The sequence below is a fragment of the Gymnodraco acuticeps genome, unplaced genomic scaffold (genome assembly GCF_902827175.1).
Source record: "Gymnodraco acuticeps unplaced genomic scaffold, fGymAcu1.1, whole genome shotgun sequence".
Lineage (NCBI taxonomy): Eukaryota > Metazoa > Chordata > Actinopteri > Perciformes > Bathydraconidae > Gymnodraco > Gymnodraco acuticeps.
In genome coordinates, this window is record NW_022991435.1 from 1,563,749 (window position 1) to 1,582,146 (window position 18,398).

General features: G+C 44.6%; 1 pseudogene; it reads left to right on the top strand.

The window, feature by feature from the left end:
* The window catches only part of LOC117532728, a 31,831-nt pseudogene extending 16,467 nt beyond the window's left edge, over positions 1 to 15,364 (top strand).
* Positions 15,365 to 18,398: the final 3,034 nt, after the last annotated feature.

Here is an 18,398-nt window from a genome sequence, read left to right on the forward strand (position 1 = left end):
GTCTTGTCTTGTTTCATGTTTTATGTTGAAAGGTCTTCACTTCCTGTCTTGCCTGTTTCTGTTGTGTTGTGTCGTCTTGTTTAAATCTATCTGTGGTTCCCGGTCGTTAGTTTCCCTGGTGTGTCTAATTTACCCGATTGTGTTCACCTGGTGTCCCTGTGTTTTCTCCTCCCTCCTCACCTGTGTCTTGTTTCTGTGATTAGTCTTGTGTGTATTTAAGTTCTGGTTTGTCTGTCTGTCTTTGTCGGTTCGTCTTTTGTCATGACTTGTTCGTCGGTGAGTGTTCTGTTTTGTCGTTGTTATCACCTAGCCTTGAAATAAAGGAATTGTCACTTTATTCTGCATTTGGGTCCTACCTGCTTCACACACCGTGACAGAACGAACCGACCACAAAATGGACCCAGCAGATGATCCATGGGAGGTTGAATTACAGCATTTAACCTTCTATCTGGCTTGCTGCTTCGATTGGTGGAAGGGAGCGTCCAGTGTTCGGCAGAAAATGGCCGCTCTGGTAGAGGCGCTCCGGTTGGCAGCAGAGAAACCATGTTTTGTTGAGTTTTTACCTAACTGGATTTTGGACTTCCTTCAAGCATGTGATTCCAGGCATGCTAGCTCCCTGTCTCCCAATTCCCAACCTGGCACCATACGCCTTGGTGGGTTCCGCCTGAAGTCAACCCGTGCTTCTGCCCCAGTTCCTGCTCCTGTCCAGAGGTCGTATTCTGGAACTCGTCAGGCTTATGGAGGTCCACGGAGTATTCAGGAGGCTGCTAAGAGGAGTCGTCGCAAGGCCAGGCTAGCAGCCCGAGCCCCAGCAGCCATGGTTCCGGCTCCAGTACAGGCCCCAACAGCCATGGTTCCGGCTCCAGTGCCGGACCCAGCAGCCATGGTTCCGTGCTCCAGTACCATCCCACATAGCCATGGTACCGTGCTCCAGTACCACCCCACACAGCCATGGATCCGTGTTCCGGTTCCTTGCCCAGCAGCCATGGTTCCGGCTCCAGTGCCGGCCCCAGCAGCCATGTTTCCGGCTCCAAAACCGGCCCACACAGCCATGATCCAGGCTTCAGCTCCTGACCTTACAGCCATGTTTCCGGCTCCAGAACTGGATCTTACAACCGTGGTCCCTGCACCAGAGCTGGCCCGTACAGCCATGGTTCCGGCCCCAGTTCCAGCCATGGTCCCGACTCCAGCACCTCGTCTCCTGCTGGCTCCCCAGCCGACGCCAGCTCCCCGAGTCTTGTCGGCGTACCGGCCGACTCCAGCACCTCGTCTCCTGCTGGCTCCCCAGACGACGCCAGCTCCCCGTGTCCTGTCGGCGTACCGACCGACACAAGTTCCCTCTCAAGTCCCCTATCAAGTCCCCTCTCAAGTTCCTACCCGAGTCCCCTCTCCAGTTCCTACCCGAGTCCCCTCTCCAGTTCCTACCCGAGTCCCCTCTCCAGTTCCTTCTCGGGTCCCCTCTCCAGTTCCCTCTCGGGTCCCCTCTCCAGTTCCCTCTCAGGTCCCCTCTCGAGTCCCTTCTCGAGTCCCCTCTCCAGTTCCCTCTCCAGTTCCCTCCTTTAGTCCCTCCTCTAGTTCCCCTCGCGAGTCCCCTCTCGAGTTCCCTCCTCTAGTCCCTCCTCTGGTCCCTCCTTTAGTCCCTCCTCTAGTCCCTCCTCTCTCCTCGAGTCCCCTCTCTAGTTCCCCTCTCGAGTCTCCTCTCGAGTCCCCTCTCGAGTTCCCCCTTGGTTCCCCTCTCGAGTCTCCTCTCGAGTCCCCTCTCGAGTCACGTCTCAAGTTCCTACCCAATGTCCTGGTCCGTTGGAGGTTCCGCTGGGGGTCCTGCCAACTCCATGTCCTGTCCCGTTGGAGGCCCCGTCGACTACTCATCTGCCGGGGGTCCTACCAATCGTATATCTGTCCCGTTGGAGGTCCCGCCGTCTACTCTCCTTCCGGGGGTCCTGCCAGCTCCTTGTCCTGTCTCGTTGGAGGTCCCGCCGACTACTCTCCTGCCAACCCTTTGTCCTGTCCCGTTGGAGGTCCCGCCGTCTACTCTCCTGCCGGGGGTCCTGCCAACCCTTTGTCCTGTGCCGTTGGAGGCCCCGCCGACTACTCTCCTGCCGGGGGTCCTGCCAACTCTTTGTCCTGTGCCATTGGAGGCCCCGCCGACTACTCTCCTGCTGGGGGTCCTACCAACCCCTTGTCCTGTTCCGTTGAAGGCCTCGCCATCCTCTGTCTCGCCGGGGGTCCTGCCAATCCCGTGTCCTGGTCCTCTTCCGTGGGGGATCCTGCCGAGGCCTGTCCCACCAGCTCCGGTTCCTGTCCGGCCGACACCGGGTCCTGCCCGGCCTCCGGCACTGGCCTGTCAGCGCCTTCCTGCCCGGCCTCCGGAGCTCTCTGGTCTTCGCCCTCGAGCCCGGCCCCCTGAGAGCCGCGGTCTTCGCCCTCGAGCCCGGCCCCCTGAGAGCCGCGGTCTTCGCCCTCAATCCCAGCCCTCTGTGAGCCGTGGTCTTCGCCCGCGATCCCGGCCCCCTGACTCTTCCTGCCGCTGCTCTCGTCCTGGAGCCCGGCCCCCTGACTCTTCCTGCCGCTGCCTTCGCCCTCATGCTCGGCCGCCCGAGTCCTCCACCTTAGACTCTGCCTTGCCCCCGGGCCGTCCGCCCGAATCCCCCTTTTTGAACTCTGCGTTGCCCCCGGGCCGTCCGCCCGAGATCCCTTCCTGGTCCTCTGCTGTGCCTCTGGGCGGTCAGCTCAGCCCCGTCCTCCTGACCCCCTCCACCCACCCTGGTGGCCTAGTGATACGTAAAGTATTGCGATATTTACTCCACGGTTGTTGGTGACATAGATATATATATATATATATATATATATAAACACCTTTAAAACACCTAAGAAAAAGCATTTGAGCTCCATACTGTTTCAGAAATAATCCTTGATGTGGTTTGGTACAAGATGGCATTTAATCACGGCAGCATTTAGCTGAGTATCTCCTAGAATTCTGAGCAGGCATTAGCTCCCCCTCTTTTTTTTTTTCAAGCTAAGGACCAGATAAGCAATTCTCTAACAGGGCTGAAATAGAGGGATATGAGGGATGTCTAAAATGCATGATCTGTTTGGTATTTTGAGAAAAACACATAGACATTGTAGTGGCTATTTGTCAACAACAACAAAGTTTCAAAAGGCCACTGAGGCACCAGGCACAGTGGACCTTACGCAGATCAGGAGCCGGTAATTAATCCATTGTCCAGACAAGGCATCGACGTTTTTGTGATATTTATTAGTTTCACCTTGCGGGAACAATACAGCAAAAGGTGTTTAAATGTTTGCTGAACTCAGCCCTGACACTGGTAAAAAACCATATACCTTCCCGGTGCCCACTGACTGCTGCTGTGCCCCTGATTGCCTTAAATAAACCCAGCTGTGTGCCCAAATTGACCCATCACCTTCAAAATAAAAGCATTTTAGCTGGAACACAACTTAACTTAAATAATATGGCTGTAAATCAATTAATTCTACAAAACAAAAAATAACAAAAATACATTAAATAAATGTGAAAAATACTGAATAGCTTCCACATTCCGGCCCCTAATTGTGAGAATCACAATTACCCTTATGTAAAACATATAAGGGAGCTATTCTCTCTATCCATGAGCCATAGTGTCTTCTGTGTCACCTTCTCTGTAGCCAAACTCGACCCATCTTCCAGGATCCTCTTGGAGCTGTAGCATTGGCAATAATGACAATATCTCCTGGGGAGAAGTTTCTTCTTGGGGCTGCCCATCTCTGTCTTTCTTGCATCACAAGTAAGTATTCAGATGTCCATCTTTTCCAAAACAACTCTGCGATATACTGTACTTGCTTCCATTTCCTTCTGATGTACAGGTCACTCTTTTCAAAGAGTCCAGGGGGAAAGATGGGTTTTCCCTTCAGCAGAAGAACATGGTGAGGGCCTCGAGGTCATTAGGGTCATCAGACACTTTTGTGAGGGGTCTGTCGTTTAGTATCGCCTCTACTTCACAAAGCAGTGTCTGCAGGCCTTCATCATCCAAAACCTGTTGTCCAAGAACAGAGGTCAGTATACTCCTTACTGATCGAATGAGACGCTCCCAAACGCCACCTTGGTGTGAGGCTGTTGGCGTATTAAAGCTCCACTTAATTCCATCCTGAATTAGGGCATCCTGGATCTTTGCATTATTCAAAGCAGCAAGACTTTGCTTCAACTCCTTGTTTGCTCCAACAAAACGTGTGCCGTTGTCAGATCTTAAACTTGACACAGGGCCTCTTCTGCAAAGGAATCTCCTCAAGGCATTAATGCAAGAGTCTGTATCAAGGGAATGTGCCACCTCCAGGTGTACTGCACGGCTGGTCAGACAAGTGAAAATCACTCCATACCTTTTTAGAAGGCTTCTTCCTCTTTTCACTTCTATGGGGCCAAAATAATCAACTCCCACTGTAGTAAAAGGAGCCTTGTCTGGCACAACTCTCTCTTCAGGCAGGTCTGCCATCTTCTGTTCCCCAAATGTTCCTCTATGCCGTCTACACACCATGCATTCTGTAATGGTCTTTCTTGCAGCTGAATTGGCATTAATTATCCAATACCTCTGTCGAAGTCTGTACAACATGTGGTTCCTCCCAGCGTGTCCTAGTTGTTGATGGATATGACGTAAAATTAGCTGGGAGACATGCAGGTCTTTGGAAAGAATAACAGGATGCTTTGTTTCTGATGGTAATGCAGACTTGTGCAAACGACCACCAACTCTGAGAATGTCATCCTCCAGTATGGGGTCTAGCTTGTACAGTGGACTGTCCTTGGAGACAATATTTGAGCCATGTTTAAGGGAGGCAATTTCACTTTTGAACCTGTGTTTCTGAACAAAATGAATGATTGCCTTCTCTGCTTCATCACAATCTTCTGGAGTCAAATGTTTTCCAGCGAGTGTGGTTTTGAAGCTCTTAAGTTTCTGTTCAACTGTATTTTTAACTCCTGCATCCTTGTCACCTTCGGTAGCTTTAAGTTCCTTTTTCTTTTGACTCAGAAGCAACAGAAGTCTTTTAAGTTCAAGGAACCAGGCAACAGATGTTTTAAGCTTCTTCCAAGATGAGAAGTAGTTGATTAGATGGTCTGTTGGATTTTCTGAATCCTTAACAATGGCATTCACTGCTGCTTCTTTTTTGACCTCTGGGTCACTGGCCATTTCCAGTGTAGGCCACTCACTCTCAGGCAATTACAGGAATTCTGGGCCTTTAATCCATTTTCCATGTGTGAGAAATTCTTCGGCTCTTAATCCATGTGAGGCTTCGTCAGCAGGATTGGCCTTGGAGCCCACATACTTCCACTGGTCAACATCTGTAGCTTCTCTGATCACAGTGACTCGGTTGGTTGTCACCCATTTTTGGAGGTTGAATCCTCCCTGACTACAGAGCAGAGTCAAATCCTTTACAAGCTTAATTGCATCTCCCTCCGAGGCTGTAGACTTCAGGCAGTCGTCTACATAAAAGTTGTGATTGACTGTTTTGATCACTTCAGGAGGAAGTGAGCTGCATTGTCCTCTGCAGTTCGCCTCAAGGCGTAATTGGCGCAGCTGGGGGACGAAACAGCTCCAAACAAGTGTACCCTCATTCGATATTCTGCTGGTTCCTGGTCAGTATTGCCCTGAGGCCACCGAAGAAAGTTCACATGTTTATCAGGCACCCGCACCTGATGAAACATGGCCTGGATGTCAGCCATGACTGCGACAGGCTCTTTTCTGAAGCGAATGAGGACCCCCATAAGAGTGTTGGTGAGATCGGGGCCCTGCAAGAGCTGACAGTTCAGAGATGTTCCTTTGTATGAGGCTCCACAGTCATATACAACCCTCAGCTTTCCTTTGGTGGGGTGATGTACTCCATGGTGGGGAATGTACCACACTTTCCCTCATCTTGTTCCAGCTGTTCAATGGTACAACTTCAGCATAACCTTGAACCAGCATATCATTGATGAATGAGGTGTACCTCTTTAAACTTGATGTTCTTTTCAAATGTCCTCTTCAGGCCTTGAAGTCGCTGCTCTGCAACACATGGTTATTTGGCAAGACCGGTTCCTCTTCTCTGAAAGGTAAGTCAATGTAATAATGTCCATTTTTCAGTTCTGTAGTACTTCTCATTATATTCATGAATTAATGTCCTCTCTTGACATTTCCAATTGCCCCTCTGATGTTTTTTCATTAAAATCATGGTTGTATTGCTTAATGAGCATCTCTTCCAATGTTCCACAGATATGCGGTTTGTTGTGACAACAGAGCAGCCAGTCTTAACTCTGCCGTTACTTCCACTCCTAAGTGGTCCATTAATGACCCAGCCGACTCTTGTTCTGACTGCGTATGGGCCTTCATCTTGGCTGTTGATCAGCTCCCATGGTTCCATCACTTTTGCTGCATCAGTTCCGATGAGCAAATCCACATCTGCATTCAAGTCGTGCAGCTTTATGTTACTCAAGTAAGGCCATTTTTCCACATCATCCTGTCGTGGAAATTTCACACGTGACACTGGCATAACTCTTTGGGTTAAGACATTGGGCAATTCAATAAAATCATCCGTATCCATGCCAGACACTTCCAAGTGAGACAATACATTGGTACTCACAATTTTCTTTTGCCCCATTGTTTGCAATAGAATACTGGCTGGCCACTTAGCCCCAATCTCTTTGCAAGGCTATAAGTGCAAAAGGTACCGGAACTCCCCGGATCCAAAAATGCATAGGTCTGTACAACTCTGTCACTCATTTGGCTTTTCACTTGAACTGCAACAATCGAAAACACAGCATTGCACTCATCTCCGGCCCCTATATGGCCACATGTTTGAGACTGACCAGATGTTACACTCAGAGTGCTCACAGGTTCTTGTGCTTCATTAAAAGGTGTACTTATACCCTTCTGCTCAATGTGAAGGACTGAAGGATGCTTTTGCTGACAACACTGCAATCCAATCGACTCCTGCAGTCTTTGCTTATGTGTCCCCGTTTCAAGCAACCAAAACAAATTCCATGCTCCTTTATGAAATGTATCTTGTCCTTTTGTGTCTTTAACTTAAACTGTGAGCATTTTTCAAGTGAGTGGCTGGTTTGTTGGCAGAATAAACAGCATTTGTTGTGACTTTGGGCAGAAAAGGACTTGATCTTATTATCCATGTAGCCTTTGTTTCTTTCTTTCATTGCAGTGACACCGGTGGCAAAGGTGCCCTGTTTCCTATGCCTTGGTTCACTGACAGTGGGGTGTTTGTTGCAGCTGGTACATTTTGAGTCCTGAATATTTCCAAACAGTGGGTCAGAGGCAATTCTAACTTGTTTTTCAACAAAGTTCACAAGGTCAATGAATAGTGCTCTGCAACCACGTCTCTCCTGCAAATCACATGCATGGCTCCTCCACTTCTCCCTCACCTTATAAGGAAGCTTCATCATGATGTTTCTGAGGTTTGATGGCATGTCCAACTCATTCATGTGCATGATTCTGTGAATTTGAGCATTCCCGTAAGAACAGAGAAAAGGATTTCAGTGATTTGACATCTTCTGCTTTAACCAGAGGCCAGCTATCAATTTTGTCCATATAAGCAGAAGCAACTTTTGTATTCATTTCCAAAATGTTCAGCAAGCAGGGATTTGGCTCTTTGGTATCCTTGAACAGAGGGTAGGTGCGACAACTTTTCACCAGGTCTCTTGGTTGCCCCCTGGTGAACTGCTCCAAGAAATGTAAACAATCACTTGCATTATCAGTTTTAACCTCAACACAATTTTCAAAGGATCTGATGAAAGAATGATACTGAAGAGGATCACCATCAAATGTGGGTATATTTCTCACTGGTAGGGAGGATGCTAAATGTTGCTGTACTAACATTGTAGTGATGTCAGTTTGGCGTTGCATGATATTCACAATGTCATTTTGGGTGTCATTATTGCATGTCATATTCAAGGAGGATGCTCGTCCTGTCTGTTGAGCATCATGAACCCCTGTGTTGGTGCTTGAGTGTATAGTGGTCTGAGGTCCGTCTGTAACACTGCCATTTGTTTAGGCCTGACAGTTTGTGATGTGTCTTTAAACCTGATGGTCTGTGAGGTTTCCTTTGGTCTTACAGTGACAGCCTGGGCATTAGGGTGAAATTCATTTTGCATGTTATTTTTGTCATTTCTCTGTGGGACAAATTGATTAGCCTGAGGATTGAGTTGCCTTGTACTCTGAGCCTTGTTCCTTTCCAGATAAGAGTTCATTCCATCCCTTTTGGAGCTAGTTTCCAGAACATTGATTTTGGCATTAGTTGCAGTTAGCTCGGTCTCCAGAGCAAACTGTTCCTTTTCTTAGTCCTCCTCCTTTGCTTCCAACTGATGTTTCCTTTTTAAAGCCTTCATGCACTCCACAATTGCTGCTTTATCAGCCTCTGCTTTTAGCCTGGCAGATGCGGTGTATGATGTTTTAGATACATTAGAGCAATGGTTCTCAAACTTTTTTCAATAATGTACCCCCTTTGAAAAATAAATTCAGCCACGTACCCCCTGATCAGCGCAAAAACAATTTGTTAAGGAAAAAAAGCTAAAGAGGTACAGTACAGCCTTGCACCATCAGTGTCTGATTTATTAAAACAACAACCTTGTAACTGAGAAACACTTAAATGCTACATTTCAAATGTTTAGAATCCATCACTAAATTCATGGCAAACCAATTTTAACATCATGCAATAACACTAACGGTGTGTCCCAGGGTCGGCTCTAGAACAAATCAAATGGGGGGGAAATCATTTACCAAGGGGGGGCACATACTGCCGTCAACAACCAACACACAAACACCAACGCAACTTCAATTAAAAAAAACATGCTGTAAAGTGTATTGTCTTTCACACACATTGCAGGGTGTAGTGCTATTTTATAGCGCACCTATGACCTGTGCATACATGCACGGTTGTGGCACGACCACCAAAACAGAAACATATGGACATAGGCCACCATATAAAAAGTGTTTAGTATTTAGTATCCTATCCATGTGAACATGTTTTAGGTGGGGAGTGGACCTAACCTCCTCTAGGAGGGTCCGGGGGCATGCTCCCCCGGGAAGATTATTTTTAAAATATTGAAGTTAAATGCATCAATCTGGTGCACTTTGAGAGCAACATGAAGATCTATGGATACATCTCTCAACATCCATATGAAACAGAACTGTACACAGATTTACTTTTTCTTTATGGATATTTTACTAATCACTCCCCTTTCAACTGTATTCTTGTGTTACTGTCCTATAGTATTTCATACCCGTTTTTCATTTATTCTCTTATTCTTTAATGACTATAATGATCATATAAAGGTAGCCTATTCCTCGCAAATACTTGTTTACATAAATGGTCACCAAACCGTTTGAGACCCACTGAGATAACTTACACTAAAGTGAACTATCTAAACACTGAGAGTCCTTACCTCACTGAGCTGACGTTATAAGATCCTCTCAGTCTGACAGGAGAGGACTCTCCTCCACCTTGGTGTAGAAACAGCTCTTTATATCCGTTAGCATAGCTAGCTAACCAGATGCTAACAACAATATTCCACGTTACCGCTCGCGCACTGACAAAATGCGCTCGTGCCACACACAGAGAGCCGAGCTTGAATGAAACACAGAGACCCATGTACTTGTACTGTACTGTATATCATATTATTTTCGATGGCTTTACTGTATAATCAGTATAACAGATGGACAGATCGCCACTGGGCTTTCATCTAAACACACAGCCACGTAATGATAACAAAACAAAAGTCGGGGTCATTGGTCAAGCAACACACCAATCAGAGAGCAGCAGTGAGCACACCTCAGGCTGTGTTTCATATAAAGAATAAATAAAGAATACAAATGTGTATTCTTTATTTCTGATGTATTTCACACAAAAAACTTTTGGTGGAAACGTTTTAACTTATATGATTAAAAAAAAAAAAAACGGCAAAGTGGCAATAAGGCTTGCCCACCCTGCGTTGGGGGGGCACAGTGACTCATTTGGGGGGGCATGGCCCGCGAATGACCCCCCATGACGCCGACCCTGGTGTGTCCACACAGCAGCTTTGACCAAATCTTGAAAATCCTGGAGCTGGGCGTGTCTGACAGCTTGGGGATTTCGCGACCAACAACCAATCACATGAATATCCCGCCCCCGACATACAAAGCAAAAAAACCCGGTTCTTCTACACCAGGGGTGCCCAACCAGTCGATCGCGATCGACCGGTCGATCGCGGGGAGATTCCCAGTCGATCGCAAGATGTGTCTAAAAATAGAACAACAATATTCTGTTTTATCGTTAATGTCCTGTAACATAATCTTCCTGTGCCAGAATAATGCACTTGAACGCATCAAAGCTTTGTGATTGGCCGGCGTGACCCCATGTGTCGGGGCGTGTGGGGAGCAGTGGGCAGTGCACTAGTTCGCTAACGTTGTCCGTGTCAACAGGAGTGACAGTCCGCACACGCACACACACAAGACCGCAATTACGGCAGAAGCAAAACATATATAATTTTCACTCCGAGTGGGAGGATGATTATTTTTGTATCTATTCCAATTCAAAGTCCATCTGTCTCATCTGCAATGCGAGCGTGGCTTTATCGAAGAAGGGTAATTTAGGAGCGGCATTTCAAAACAGTGCACAAACGCTACGAGACGGAATTCCCTCCTAATTCTGCCCTACGCTCCAAAAGGGGAGGGGCCTGAAAGGACAGCTAAATGCACAGCAGTCCATTTTCATCAGGCCCAACAACAAGAGCAAGGCTGCTACCATAGCATCTTATATTGTCAGTCACGTTCTTGCGAAACACAAGTATTTCAAAGACGGCGAAGTTGTGAAAGAAGCATTCCTGGAGGCTGCCGATGCGTAATAAAAAATAACAGTAGCATTTCAACAGGTTTTTGATATGATAAAAACTCAAGTTAGATACCGTTATTAATCAGCTGTAAGTTTGAGTTTGTTTGAACTTATTCATTATAATTATTGTACAAAATGGTATAAGAATGCAAACTTAAATTGATTATAGTCTATTATCAATTCAGGTTAAGAAACTAGTGTTGCTTGCATCCTATTTTAAAAAAGGCATTTATTTTTATAATCTACTAAAATGCAACAAAAAAAGGGTTTGATTCTATTAATTTTGTCTTTTGTATTGCACTGTTGCAGCAGATTCCTGTGTAGCTTCAGATCTGAGTTGTCTTATTAGTAAGCCTAATTTATACTTTTGTAGCAACGCTATTTTTATATAATGGCAAAGAAAGGGTTCAGACAGAGTCTTTTCTTTTTCCCTGTGTCATATGTGGCAGCACTGTTCAATGTTTCTTGAAAACATTACCCACTGTAGTGTGACGTGTGAATAAACTCCAACTCTGTATCAACAACACTGTTGTGTAACTTCAGTTAAATACTTGTATGTGTGTAGATTAGAAAGAGGTAAGATAAAGGATCTGCAGTATTTTATGAAGTATTAATCGTACAAAGGTCAGTTTTATACAAGTAGAAGTGTGTATTTACCTGGTAGTAGGCTGTCAGTAATGGCTACGCCTCTCTATTTGGACTGGTAGATCTCGGCAGACTGGCAATTTTAAAAGTAGCTCTCGGTTCAAAAAAGGTTGGGCACCCCTGTTCTATTGTCAAATAGGAAGGGCTATGATGAACATTTATTTTAACATTTTGAACATTTATGAGATTAATGTTTATGGTGCTATTTTATGCTACATTCCATGCTGGCTAATGATACTGTCTATGCTTGCTAGCAACGAAAGTAAACTAGCAACGAAGTAAACTGGATATAAAATCCCCAAACAAGCGAAAACCTACCAGTTTCACCCACTGCCTCTGCCACCTCCCTCCATGCCTGGTTCCTCCGGTTTGTATCCCGTTAAGTAAATAGGGACTGGTCATAAAGAACCGGGTGATTTGCTACCGCAATAACTAACTTCTCCTCCATTTTTGTGGAATATAGAAATTAACTGCGGTCTGGCTCTCCCAGCTTGCACGCGGTTTGATTGGCTAGCGCTTGAATTGTCAGATTTGCATAAACGGATCTGATTGGCTGTCGACTTCCAGCTCAGCCTCAAAAGTTGAACATTGTTCAATCTTTGGAATCCTGAACATCCTAGGAAATCCTGGAAATCTTCACCTCCCCCCCCCCCCACCAATGCAGTTCGGCGACAAGCGAGGGGAAAGTGCCGTTCCTTCCCCATTCAAAGTCAATGGGCGGAGACGGCCGGAAGCGGTGGACAAATCGCCAAAAGCTGCTGTTGTGGCCGGGGCCGTAAGACGACATTAGTTGCATGAACTGATCTTTTTAATAAGTCGTACTCTACAATGTAGTGAGAAACATGGGCTTGTGCTTCACTGAGGATCTTTGTCATGATGACAGGGAGGCAAACTGAGTTATACACTTCGCGTTTTGAAAATCGCCTATGTGTAACTCTGTAATATAAAACCCACGTGCTCAAACTTACGTTACTTTTCCTAAAATTGAATATTTATTTATTTGGGGCCGTGAGGGAACGACTGAGAACAAAAGATATGAGCATTTTATGAGCATGGGATTTTGACCCCCCTCATTTAAATAGGCATAATGCTGCGTTATACTTTGCGGCCACAAGCCGTTGCCAAGCAACGCTTATTGTTTAGGTGTCCTTTGATAAGCAGGCAGTCAAATAACTAGCTAGATCTGATAGATTGGACATAAACGCGAGGTGAAGTATAACCGGACGCGAGAGAGAGAGATCATATATCAGATCAGCTGATGCTGACTGAGAAACACGCAGCTCTGCATGATCACAGCTCCGCCCGCTGTGACGGACCGTTGAGTGGAGCAAAATTAAATACACTAAGAGTTAGACCTAACACACTTAGCTAGTTTTATCTTACTCTGGAACTAGCTAAACTAGTTATACCAGACAGTTTACTGTCGGGTCACTTATTACAGGTTCAGCGAGCTGCACGAGACTGCAGGAGAGGAAAAGAGAGCACCACGTTTTATTTTTCCCATTTTATTATCCAGAATGACTGTAAACCTTTGAATAAAGTTGTTAATCTACTATTAGTAGTTTGTTTAAATACATTACTTATGTTGTTTTTTTTCATTAACATAAAATAAATCTCACGGTACCCCCTGCAGTACCCCTAGGGGTCCGCGTACCTCCATTTGAGAACCACTGCCATTAGAGTGTGTTTTCTGTTGCCCCTTCCTTTGGACCTGAAATGTTAGAGGCACTGTCCTCCGGATTGATATCATCAATAACAGCACTTGTTTAGTGTTAGTCTCAACATCAACATTGCTAACGTCATTGTCATTATTTTCAACTTCATTGTCAACATTTTCACTGATTCCACATGAGGGTGCCCAGCAGCAGACACCCAATCCTTTACAGACTCAGTGAAATTACAAAATGTCATCATTGTCTGCATTGAAATATGTATTTTTCCTTTTGACCTCCTCCTCGGGCAATCCATATAAGACGCATGCATGTCCTTAGCGTCCTCATAACACTTGATGAAGCTTGCCACAAATGAGCTAGCACAGACTTCACATTTGTCAGCTAGATTTCATCCAGACACGTATTGGTTCAATGTATTTCTTGGCCTGCTTGATTTTTGCCGATCTCTTTTCTTGGCCACGTTTCTATGCTAAAACGCCAAGCCTTTTGGGTGTAAACTTGAGGCTCCGTTTTACAGAGGGCTCCGGCGGAGCAACATTCTCCACACTTGAATCAACCACAGGCATTGTCTCAACCAGCTGCCTCGATATTGTCTGATTGAGTTCACCACAGGCAATTATATTGACACTTCACGTCGCGAGATTATGAATCAATGTCTTTTCAAGTCCAACAACTCCCAATATTCATCAACATGTAGCGAAACAGTAATTCAGTCACTCCAAATAAGTTTGCTTTTTTCCAATAAAGCTGACAGATTATCCTTCACATACCAATGTTATGTTGTTGTGGAGTAGGTTTGTGCGGCGTCCATTTAAGCCGTGGGTGGTCCTCTGTTCTCCGATCGTGTCTTTAACAGGCAATTCAAAGTTTCACAAAGTCAATGAGCATTGTCTCAGATCAAACGCTGATGCTGCCGGCGTACTGATTGATTGCATTGAAAGTGTATTAACCAGCTTGTATATTGGGTACATCAGTACAGTAACAGTCCATGTTCCTTTGTCCTTTGATTAGCATGATCATCTCCGTTTGAGCGTGGTGGTGATTCCAGTCCAAACGTCCATGCAGTGCAAACAATCCAAAAATGTCCGCTTCAATAAGGAAGGTTTTTTACTTTATGTAGTGGCTATTGTCAACAACAACAACGTTTCAAAAGGCCACTGAGGCACCAGGGCACAGTGGACCTTACGCAGATCAGGAGCCGGTGGTAATAATCCATTGTCCAGACGAGGCATTGACGTTTTTGGTGATATTTATTAGTTTCACCTTGCGGGGAACAATACAGCAAAAGGTGTTTTAAATGTTTGCTGAACTCAGCCCTGACCGCTGGTAATAAAAAAAAAAACATATACCTTCCGGTGCCCACTGACTGCCTGCTGTGCCCTGATTGCCTTAAATAACCCAGCCTGTGTGCCCAAATGGACCCATCACCTTCAAAATAAACGCATTTTAGCTGGAACACAACTTAACTTAAATAATATGGCTGTAAATCAATTAATTCTACAAAACAAATAAATACATTAAATAAATGTGAAAATAATGAATAGCTTCCACAGACATGTTTTTTATACATTTTTATATATCTGAGACCCATAATATAGCCTAAAAATAGCATAATAGGAGACCTTTAATGCTCTTAATGTTTTTCATTTTTGTAAAGCACTTCCCTTGTGTTGAAAAGTGCAGTATAGATTATCTGGCCATGCCTTCCCATATACTTTCTGTGGCTGTTCCAGCAAACATACGTCAGGTTCACCAAGTTGTCCACAGGATCTCAAAAGTCCAGAAATCGGGTGATTTACTCTCTATGACTCGTATTAGAGGTGGAAGCAACAACTCAACATTTTTTTTTACATTTTACAAAACGTCACCAGGTACATAACTATCTCCACCCTCCACCCTACATTTGGAGCTTTGCATAGTGGATAAGGTGATGCTAACAATGTGCAAAGGGATGCTGTGGTCAATATGCCAATTACATGAGGGTATGGAAAGGGAAAATGATAGCCAATCAGTGAAGTGCTTTTACTGTTCTCTAGCAAGAGCTGACCCCCTGACCCCGTTTGATGACCTGCAGGCCAAAGGTCTCCTCTCCGGGGTCAGAGGGCATTGTCACGCGCTGGCCGGAGCAGCGTTCTATGGTAACAGGGATGGCCAAAGAATGGCAAGGTGTGGCGTTCTCAGGAGGAGAGGGGTCACTGTGGACCGACTGAGCAGAGATGGGATGTTCCTCGGATAGTTTGAGGAACAGTTCACGCTAGATTTAATATATGTTAACCCTTTTCTTGGTAGTGCTATTTCTAAAATGTACAATTTTAAAGTGGTGTGAGGGGTCTGTCACGATTCTTGTGTTGTGTCACGTTTTTTAGTTTTTGTGTGTCTGGTAGTGGGTCGTTTTGCTTTTTCTCCTTGTCATGTTTTCCTCCCTGTTGTATTGTCTGGTCTTTTCCCCTGGTGTTTTCCTGGCTGTCGTAGTTTCCCTGGTGTGTCTAATTCCTGATTGTTTTCACCTGTCACCCCTTCTGTGTCTCCTGTGCTCATCAGTGTCAGCCCCTGCCCCTGATTGTTACCACCTGTGTCTTGTTACCCTGTGTTTTAATTCCCCTGTGTCAGTGTCAGTTCGTTTTTGTCTATTGCCATGGTCAGTGCTTTGCTCTTGTCTCTTTGCCACAGTCAGGTCTATGCTCTTTTGTGTTTCTTGATCAGTTTGATCCTCACTACGTGAGCGTTTTTCCTTTTGTTCTCATATTTGTCATCTCAGCTAGAGATTTGATAGCGACCATTTTTTGTTGTTCATTTTTGCTATATCTTGGAAAAATAAAGTATCTTACCAATACTTTACCTCTGTCTCCCGGGGTCGTGCAATTGGGTCCTACCTCCTAAGTGCCTTGAGTTCTTAACCGGGTCCAATGTGAGAAATATCAGTGGTAGAGATTTCTGCAATTTCATCATTGGAAAACACTAATATTCCATCGACATTTTTAAATGACATTAGGAACAAACCTGTTTTAACTGAAAGTTTGAGATAAGGTTTAAGTCAAAAGTTTTTTATGTATATTTTGGTCAGTGTTGATAGGTAAGTATGTTACATCATTCATTTACTATCTACTGTATATTGTTTTACTTTTATATTTCAGGGGGAATTATAAGGTTAATTAGTTAGGTTCAAAGGAAGAGAATAACCACTGAATATCTATATAAATACAATTGGGATATGGATATAACACACACAGCCATCTAAATGTTATATATAACAAAATATCAGTCACATAAATTGGTCTTATTATAATATATTATTGAAATACATTGTCCTGAGAAAAACATCAGAGGCACTTTTATTTTGTGCTTTGTTGCCACCATCTAGGGGTGGGTTGTACAAATTACTAAAGTCGGTACCTTAGGGCTGTTTTGGTCTATTAACTTGATCTATGTTATATTACCACTTGAAGTGTTTTTTCCAGCTCTGCCTCTTTTAACTTGCAAACAAACTACGGTAACACTTTATTTTGATAGTCCATATTTAACACTCTATAAGTCATCAGTTGACATTTAGTAGCATGTCAACAGCATATTAACCAATATTCAACCTTACTATCTGTATATTGTGTCACATCTTCAAAATTGACAATCAACTACTCAAAATCAATCTGTCAGTTGAAAGTCAACAGGGTAATGTTGACTATCTGTTGATAATCTGTTGAGAGTCAAGATGTCAACTAAAGATTACATTAAGCATTAGTTGATGATCAACAGATATGCAACTTTAGAGTTTAGTTGTTGATCTGTTGATCGTCAACTAATCTAGAGTTGACTATCAGTATACTTTTAGTAGGCATTCTCCACTAAGCGTTTGTAGGCAAGTGTTAGGACTATCCAATTAAAGTGAAAAACAGTTGAGAACAGTAGAAAGTCTATAACCTATCAACACAACACATACATTCATCCACTAATTATATGCAACAGACATGGGAATAAAGCGAAATGTTTTGCACAACTGATCACAAACTTTATTTATTCATTATGCATGTAATGTAATGATCAACAGTTGAGATGTACCTTATATTCTACTGGCAGTTAGTTAAATGCATGTTACTTGTCTGTTGAAACAGTGTTGTTGAATGTCAACAGATGACTTGTAGAGTGTTAACATGGACTATCAAAATAAAGTGTTACCCAAACTACTCCCCTGCTACACTTTGAATGGCGCTGTCAAGCAGGTCTTGACAACACACGACTTCCATAAACAGCCGGAGCAGACTTGTTTTTGAAACAGGTTTTATATTCTTTAGGCATATATTTAAGGTGTAGGCAGGCCCGCCCTTAACCTGCCATCAGGCCCTGGGGCTGGGGTTTTGTAGGCCCCCTATTTAAACAACAAATCAAAGTCATTTATATCCTCGGCAGGCTCTGTGATCGCACTTCTCCACTCTGCTCTACGCGCGCCTGGTCCTCTCCCTCCCAGATGAGTGACGTATCGGATCTCCCTCGTGTATTTGTCTGGTTGCCGTTGGCTCCCCTCCACGTAGCAAGTCCTCGTCGTCCTCTCCATCTCCTCCAACATCCCTCCTGTCTGTTTTTCCTCTCCCGCTACTCCAGCTACTCCATCGCTATCAGAACCAGACGGCCTACTTGGCTCTGAGGCCCCACGGCCGGCACCGCTACTTGCTCGTACAGAACTCATCTGTCCTCCTTCCTCCTCATCCTGGCCTACAGGTTTAAAACAACCTGTAAGCTTCGGCATTTTTTTTAATAGCTGCTTGTCTCGAAACTCCTTTTCCCTCAACAATTTCCTTTCCCGAGCGCCACTCTCAAACTTTTTCTTCTCAAACTTTTTCTCCTAAACAACCTTCATCTGTCACTCAATCACTCGCAATTTGAATAAGTCACATGTGAAACATATTCTCATTCTGATTCGCTATGAAGTGGTGCCCACTGACTGTTACGGAGTCATCATTTTTGAGAAAAATCTCTGGAATCCATCGATCTGATTGATTAGCGGAGCAAATGATCAAAATACTACGGAGGGAAGATATTTTCGTTTGGATTACTGGTCTGGGGAAGCTCACGAGTGTGTGTATACGTGTATGTGTTTGTGTATTTTTGCGTTTGTGTGTATTGTGTTTGTTTCCCGGAGAAAACCCTCACGAGAAACACCGGCTGTTGTTATGCCTGCTGTGACGTCAAGTTACTCCGTTCTCCGCTTGTAATTATGCCGTTACAAGCTTCAACGTTGTATTTATCATCTGA